The sequence below is a fragment of the Pteropus alecto genome, unplaced genomic scaffold, assembly GCF_000325575.1.
Source record: "Pteropus alecto unplaced genomic scaffold, ASM32557v1 scaffold222, whole genome shotgun sequence".
Taxonomy (NCBI): domain Eukaryota; kingdom Metazoa; phylum Chordata; class Mammalia; order Chiroptera; family Pteropodidae; genus Pteropus; species Pteropus alecto.
In genome coordinates, this window is record NW_006433716.1 from 3369794 (window position 1) to 3378304 (window position 8511).

The following is an 8511-nucleotide window of genomic DNA, read 5'->3' on the forward strand; positions in this document are numbered from 1 at the left end:
AAGCGCACACCATACACAGTGCCTGAGCAACTGCTTTTAGATGATCATTGATTATGCTTTTAGTATTTTCAAGGTCAAAGAAAAGTCTGGCTAAAATTATACAGCAGATAGCAAACTATCTCCTTAGTAGAGATGTCTCTGAAAGCCTTTTCTAGCTTTGGCAGTGATATACTATATGCTGCAGACTTACCATGTCTGTTTAGCAGGTCATATATTTTCTTTTATGCTCAGCCAAGATCAGTTTTTAAATCACATTGTCATATTATCCATCTCCACAATTGAAACTAGGTATATAATTGTTTGCTATTTTTAAAAAAAGCTTTTCAGTTAAACAACTTGAGAGGAAAGGAGAGGTAGGACATATTTATTTCCTCTGAAATGTTGGGTTATAAATTAAAATTAAATCATACCGTGTATGTAAAATCTGCACTCCAGAGAAAAAGATCTATTTTATATCTGAAGGAGTATGTAAAAGAAAAAAAAAAGAGAGAGAGAGAAAGTAACAGTAAGTATTGCCTAGTAAAAAATGAACACTAGAAGAACAACCAGTTTTTCTATTTTAACCCAAACACTAAAATGATATAAAACCATTTGGGGCACATATGAAATGAGACAAGAACATATTAAAAGAGTAGCATTTGTTATCATTATTATCACAGGCACACACCTTGTTTTATTGTATGTAGCTTTATTGTGCTTTGCAGATACTGCATTTTTTACAAATTAAAGATTTGTAGCAATCTGGTTTCGAGCAAACTTATCGGAGCCAATTTCCCAATAGCATTTGTTCACTTCATATCTCTGTGTCACATTTTGTTAATTCTAGTAATATTTCAAAATTTTACATTATTATTATATTTGTTATGGTGATATGAGGTTGGCAATCTTTTATGTTACTATTGTAATTGCTTTGGGGCACCATGAAACACTTCCATATAAGATGTCAAACTTAATTGATAAATGTGTGTGTTCTGACTGCTTCACTGACCAGCCATTCCATCTCTCTCCCTCTCCACAATCCTTCCTATTCTCTGAGACACACAATATTGAATTTAGGCCAATTAATAACCCTACAATGGACTCTAAGTGTTCAAGTGAAAGACTCACACATCTCTCACAAGTCAAAAGCTATAAATGATTAAGCTCAGTGAGGAAGATGTGTTGAAAGATAGGCCTCTTGTGCCAAAGAGTTAGCTAAGTTGTGAATTCAAAGGAAACATTCTTGAAGGAAATTAAAATTGCCATTCCAGTGAACACACAAATGATAAGAAAGCAAAACAGCCTTATTGCTGATATGGAGAAAGTTTTAGTGGTCTGAATATAAAATCAAACCAGTCACATTCCCTGAAGCCAGAGCCTAATCCAGAGTGAGGCTCTAACTCTGCAATTCTGTGAAGGCTGAGAGGTGAGAAAGCTGCAGAAGAAAAGTTTGAAGCTAGTAGAGATTGGTTCATGCGATTTAAGGAAAGAAGTCATTTCCATAACATAAAAGTGCAAAGTAAAGTAGCAAGTGTTGACGTAGAAGCTGCAGCAAGTTATTCAGAATATCAAGCTAAAATAATTAATGAAGGTAGCAACACTATACAACAGATTTTCAATGTAGATGAAACAGCCTATAATGGAAAAAGATGCCATCTAGGACTTTATAGCTATAGAGAAGTTAATGACTAGCTTAAAAGCTTCAAAGGTCAAGCTACCTCCCTTCTTAGGGGCTAATGTAGCTGGTGACTAAATTTAAGCCAATCCACATTTACCACAGCAAAATTCATAAGGCCCTTAAGAATTATGCTAAATCTACTCTGCCTATGCTCTATAATTAGAATAACACAGCCTGGAAGATAGCACATCTGTTTGTAACATGGCTTACTGAATAATTCAAGCCCATTGTTGAGATCTACTGTTTAGAGAAAAAGATTCCTTTCAAAATACAACTGCTCATTGACAATGCACCTGGTCACCTGAGAACTCTGATGGAGATGTACAATGAAATTAATGTTATTTTCATGCCTGCTAGCACAACATCCATTCAGGAGTAATTTCATCTTGCAAGTCATATAATTTAAGAAATATATTTCATAAGGCTATTGCTGCCGTAGATAGTGATTCCTCTGATAGATTTGGGCAAAGTAAATTGAAAACTTTCTGGAAAGGATTCAATAATCTAGATACCATTGAGAACAATTGCGATTCATGAGAAGAGATCAAAATATCAATATTAATAGCAGTTTGGAAGAAGTTAGTTCTAACTCTCATGCATGACTTTGAGGGATTTAAGACTTCAGTGGAGGAAGTAACCGTAGATGTGGTGGAAATAGCAAGAGAAGTAGAATTAGAAGTGGAGCCTGAAGATGTGACTGAATTGCTGCTATCTCACAATAAAACTTTAACAGATGAGGAGTTACTTCTTATGGATGAGCAAAGAGTGATTTATTGAGATGGAATCTATTCCTAGTGAAGATGCTGTAAAGATTGGTGAAATGATAACACGAAATTCAGAATATTATATAAACTTAGTTGATAAAGTAGTGGCAAAATTTGAGAGGATTGACTCCAATTTTTAAATAAGTTCTACTGTGAGTAAAATGCTATCAAACGGCATAGCATGCTACAGAGATATTATGTGTGAAAGAAAGAGTCAACCAATGCAGCAAAATTTGTTGTTGTCTTATTTTGAGAAATTGTCACATCCACTCCAACCTTCAACGATCACCGCCCTGATCAGTCAGCAGCCATCAACATAAAAGCAAGACCTTCCATCAGCAAAAAGATTATGACTCCCCAAAAGCTCAAATGATGGTTACCACTTTTTAGCAATGAAGTATTTTTTTAAATTAAGGTATATACATTGATTTTTTAGACAAAATGCTATTGCCCACTTAATAGACTATAGTTTAGTGTAAACATAACTTTTATATGCATTGAGAAACAAAAAAATTCATGTGCCTCACTTTATTGTGATATTCACTTTATTGCAGTGGTCTGAAAGCGAACCCACAGTATCTCTGAGGTATGCTTGTAATATTTCTATTATTATTAAATTTCCTAGTTTAAATATGGTCATGCATCAATTAACGACAGAAATACATTCTGAGAAATGCGTTAGGTTATTTCACTGTGCGAACATCAGTGTATTTACACAAACCTAGGTAGTATAGCCTACTGTATACCGTGACTCTATGTTGCAGACTAAAAACCTGTACAGTATGTTACTGTACTGAATACTATAGGCAATTGTAATATAATTATAGATATTTAGATATCTAAACATATCTAAATGTAGAAAAGGTACAATAAAAATACAGAAACTAATAACAGTCATTTATTATCATTATCAAGTATTATGTACTGTCCAGAATTGTAAGTGCTATATATTTATACAACTGGAAGCCCAGTAGGTTTGTTTACACCAGCATCATTACATTATTGACAGCAATAACTTCACCAGGCGATAGAAAATTTTTAGCTCTATTATAATCTTATGGGATCACCATGGTATATGCAGTCTAGCGTTGACCAAAATGTAATTATGCAGCACACGACTGTAATTTTTTTTTTTTTGTATAACATGTAATCAGTAAACTGAGCAAAATGTACATGGGACTTCTTTGTACTATTATGCAACTTTCAGTGAATCTATAATTTTTTCAGAAAAAAGTTTTTTGAAAAGTCACATTTGTGAATCTCAAGTCAAAATATAACATTTATTGTATCATGGATTTTGCTCATTAAAGTTCTGAGAAATTTCTTAGTTTGTACTGAACTTTTTGGAATTGACTGAACAACCAACAGATATCTAACATAAATTGGTAATGATGGTGATTAAATAAGTTAAAGTCATGTTCTTTTCTTCTTAGCAGCAATGAAAAAGAGTCTGCTGACAGTGGTCTGCTAAATAAAAATGTGCAAGTAAATGCTTTTTACAATTCCTAAAACAATGAGACAAATAATGTATGAATTGAAACGCATGAATATCGGAAGGAATTTATGGGGAAGAGTGCTTAGAAAAATTAGAACCTAGGTGAAACAGTGCATTCACTGAATGTTGGAGCCAGAATTTGCTTAATAGATGGTTCAGAAGCGCATGCTTAAATAAACTACCCTTTCTATATCTTCAAATTTATTTTATAGTCTTAATATTTAAATTATCAAAAAATAGTTACATATTAAATTCAAATAGGTAGACAAAATACAATGATGTCAAACTAAAGAAAGCAAAAGAAATTAGTAGAGAAGGAAAAATAAATTCACGAATTTGAATGCAGAAACATAGTATAATTAATAATTAAAACCAATAACTTGTTCTTAAAGTAAGCATATAGTTAAATGGCTAACCCACTAAAAATACCAACCATTTTTTAACTAGGCATGGTGATTATAAAGATTATTTGGAAAATTAACATGTGAACATAGGTAGGAAAAATCTAAAAATGAATCATGAGAATTGACTAGCTCAGTCATATATTAACAAATGATAAAACATTGCAGTAACTCAAAAACTTGGTATTATTTCATTAAAAAGACTTTTACTCAAAATGAATATAGAATCCAGTGACATATTTTTTTAAAAAAAGAGTTCAATATATGATAGTTAGCTCTTCAATTAGTAGCAAAGAATGGTTTTATCAAAAAGGAAAATATGTGTATGTGTATTTGTGTACATATTCTTTGGACAACTGGTTAGCCATGTGAGAAAACATAAATGCATCTTTATCTCACTTTGTATGCCAAAATATATCCCAGATGTTGCAGAAATTTAAATATAAAGTAGTGGGAACATGAAAGCAGTAAAAGAAAAAGGAAGAAATGTTTAATATTCTTGGAATAAAATCCCTGAAGTCATAAACAAGCAATAAAATGCAATAAGACCAACTAGGTAAAAACTGAATACTTCTGTATAGCAAAATTGTACAAAAACAAAGGCAAAAGGCAAGAGACAGCCTAAGAAAATAACCTGCAAGGCATTTTAAAGACAAAAGGCTCATGTTCTGGAAAGAAATATCTTTCATGATCTGATCCATAATTTCCTTGCCAATATTAATTTCTAACACACCTGCCTTTGCTTGCTCCTTTCCAGTCTCACTACTCCTTGTTTTTTAATAAACATTCCAAACACTCTCCAATCTCAGGGCACTTGAATGTCTGTTGCCTAGAACCAGAACATGCTTCTTTCAGATATCTACATAGCTTGTATCTTCATATCTTTTAGTTTCTGTTCACATGTCCCCACCTCAGATACTTTCTTGAATATTATAGCCACATTAGCACCCTGGTTACTCTTTATGTCCTTATGTCATTTATTTTTCACAGCACTCATACTGCTTGTCATTATTTTATTTACTTATGTACTTTCTTACTTATCAATTTTCCAAACTATTCTTAAAGTTCTTGTGACTAAGAACACCATGTTGTATTGATCACATTGAAAAAACTTTAAATTTAGATGGCACGTAGTTTTAGAAGATATGGAGAAACAAAATTTCTTAGAAAATGAGGTAGAATGCTCTATCCAAATGCACTCTTTAGAGCAATTCAAAAAAAAAAAAAAAGTCAGCCTCATAAACACAATTCTGTTTGGTAGTCTGACAGAACAGAAAGAACAAGGTCATGGAGAATTGTTGAAGTTAATCCATACTTGAAGTCCATTTGTATTATACCAAGGTAGTCTAATGTCAATATCTCATTCTTATACCCAAATTCTTTTGGTGACTTCTCTGAGCACACTAAGAATAATTTAGATTCCCTTCACTTTTTTTGTGTTCCTCAAACTGTTTCTGTGGAAAATATTTGTTTTATGTTTGGGGCACTGGTAGAAAGACTAAATTAAGGATCCTGAATAATTTGAATGTAAGATTATTCACAAAAGCTTTCTGTTTTTATCCTCTTGCTGGGATGTTTGATAGGCCTACCAGAAAATCTTTTAGATACACAGGATATGATCTGGGGGTTAATTACTATGTATGATACTTCAGGTAAAGATTGTTATGACAAAATAATCACATGATCTGAGATTATATAGAAGTAGGACACATGTCCCATTTGCATGGCACTTGGAGTTCCTCTTTCCTGGCTCTAATGCTGCCTCCATAGTCTGCAACATTCATTCATTGCTATTTGAGCCTAAGTTGCCTATAATTTCTTAAACTGTGGCCATAATTCTCAGTTATGTAAAATAGCTGTTCATTCTCTTGTTTCCAGCAGTACTTGTGCTGATGAGAGACTGTTTATAAGCCTCCCCATATCTCTCCATCAATTCAAAACACATATCCCTCCTGCCCCAAAAGTGAAACTTCCACAAATATTTCCCAAATGATATCATAATTTTAAAGGGTTTCAACCATTACAGACTCCCATATCTATCCCAGAGACGGTGAAGACTCTATTGACCATTTGTGGCCAATAAATGGAACTCCCAGAGGTTGATCAGATAGCTTAAATACTGAAATTAAATCTCTAAGATTTCAAATGACAGACAACAACAAAAGTCAAGTATAACAAATATTTATTTCATCAAATTCTAATCCATCTAATAGCTCTTTTCTACTTCCCTTTTTTTCTCTTGATCATGAATCATCATTCCAGTTTGGACTCTCCTATTTCTAGCTGCCTGAAAATATCTTAATTACCTTATTTTCTTCTTATTCCACAACTCTTTTAATATTTTTAACCAGTAATGTGTTGGTAAGTGTTTAACCTCTTGCTATGATATAAATACTCCCACCATGGCTGACTTCAAGCTATACCAATAAATGTGAACTTGGACTTAATCACAGCACACATGATATTATATAGTATTTCCATCATACAGATTCAATGGATGTGAATAACTTCAAAAGCATAAGAAAAACAAATGTGTTCTTTTATGTTCCACTGAGACATTACAGATCTAAGAATTAATCCAACAAATATAATCACAAGTATATACATTAATTTTAGTATTATTAGTAATACAAATGGAAACAATCAAAATGTTCTTTTGGGGGCAATTGAACAAATTACTGAGCATCAAATACTGTAGATCACACTTTTATAAAGAATGAAGTAGATTCATAATTCGGTTACAAATAATGAATGAGGTGAAGCCAGAAAAGCAGGATAAAACCAGTGTGTATAATTCAGTTCTGTTTATGTAAAAAACAAAACAAAAAAAAAACAAAACAAAAAAAACCAAGAAAATGAAGTTAGTTGATAGTTACCACATTGCAGAGAGTGAAACAAGGTAAAAGTAAAGTCGAATTTTAGAATACCCTTTTGCAGTATTAATTATTTTAAATATCATTGCAACTACATCAACAATCACAATGAAAGACAGAAAGATAGTAGGGTGGTAGGCTAAACTTACGCAGTGATCAGGCTGGTTAAGGGGTCAGAGTATGACTATAAAGAACCTTGGAGGTCATGCGAAAATGTCTGTTGTATGTAGAGGACTGGGAAACCATTGAAGGGATTACATTCGACACAAACCTCCCAACCAATATTGACAGAGTTAAGTTTTGAAACCAGTTTTGTCTAATTCTTCTCTACATTTCAAACAAGACTGTAAAGAGGTTGAACAATATGATTTGAAAACTTTGCAAATAAACTAACTTATCTAACTTTACGTAGGCATGCTATATGAAGTTTACCTGGTAGTAGCATACCTACATTGTAGAGTATATTTTCTGAGAAGTAAACAGATTCTTTAAATTTAAATGTATAAAATTTATAGATTATATGTCTAAATTACAGATATTTAAAAAATTTAAGTACATTTCATAACCCCTTTTCTCTCAGATGTGGACTTATATTTGTAAATTCTATAACTTGAACACCTAGTATATGCAATATTTATACAAGATATTCATTTCTGTTCTTAGTTTGATGTATTAGAAATTTTGCCTAAAATGAGTTGTAATGGAGACTGCTAGTACTAACTTGCAATCTTCCACTTTTCCTTATACTCTAAAAAATTTATAAATTTAAATGAAAAAAATATCTGTTATCAGAATAGATTTCGAAATCTCAATAAAGGCAAGAAGGAAGGAAGGGAAGGAGGAAGGGAGGGAGGGTTCCATGACAGCTGCTATGTGTAATTCTAATATTTTGCTTTGGGAAGCTCCAAGTGTTTCCTTTATTAAAATTAATAAAGTAGCGTATAAAGCTTCAAAAAACCCACTAGCTTTCTCTTTTTTGAGGTAATTCATTCTGTTACTACATTTTATTATGCTACACATATTTTTTTCCACATTTTCCAAAATTATTACTCAAAGATATTTTGAAATTCCTCTAATGGTCATATCCTGTCCATTTCTATTTGTCATCCTCCTAAAGTTATACTTAGATTATTAAAACAGCTTTCTGATGGCTAGTCTTGCTTCTAGTCCATTCAATTCACCTGAGCCAGCTAAAGCTCTACTTTATTTCTGTGCTAAAGCATTTTAAAGGATACCCCACTGTTCAAATGATAGAGTCTCAAATTCTTTGTTTGCCACTGAAAGCCTTTAAGATTGTGAGTATTGTAACATAATGGGATCA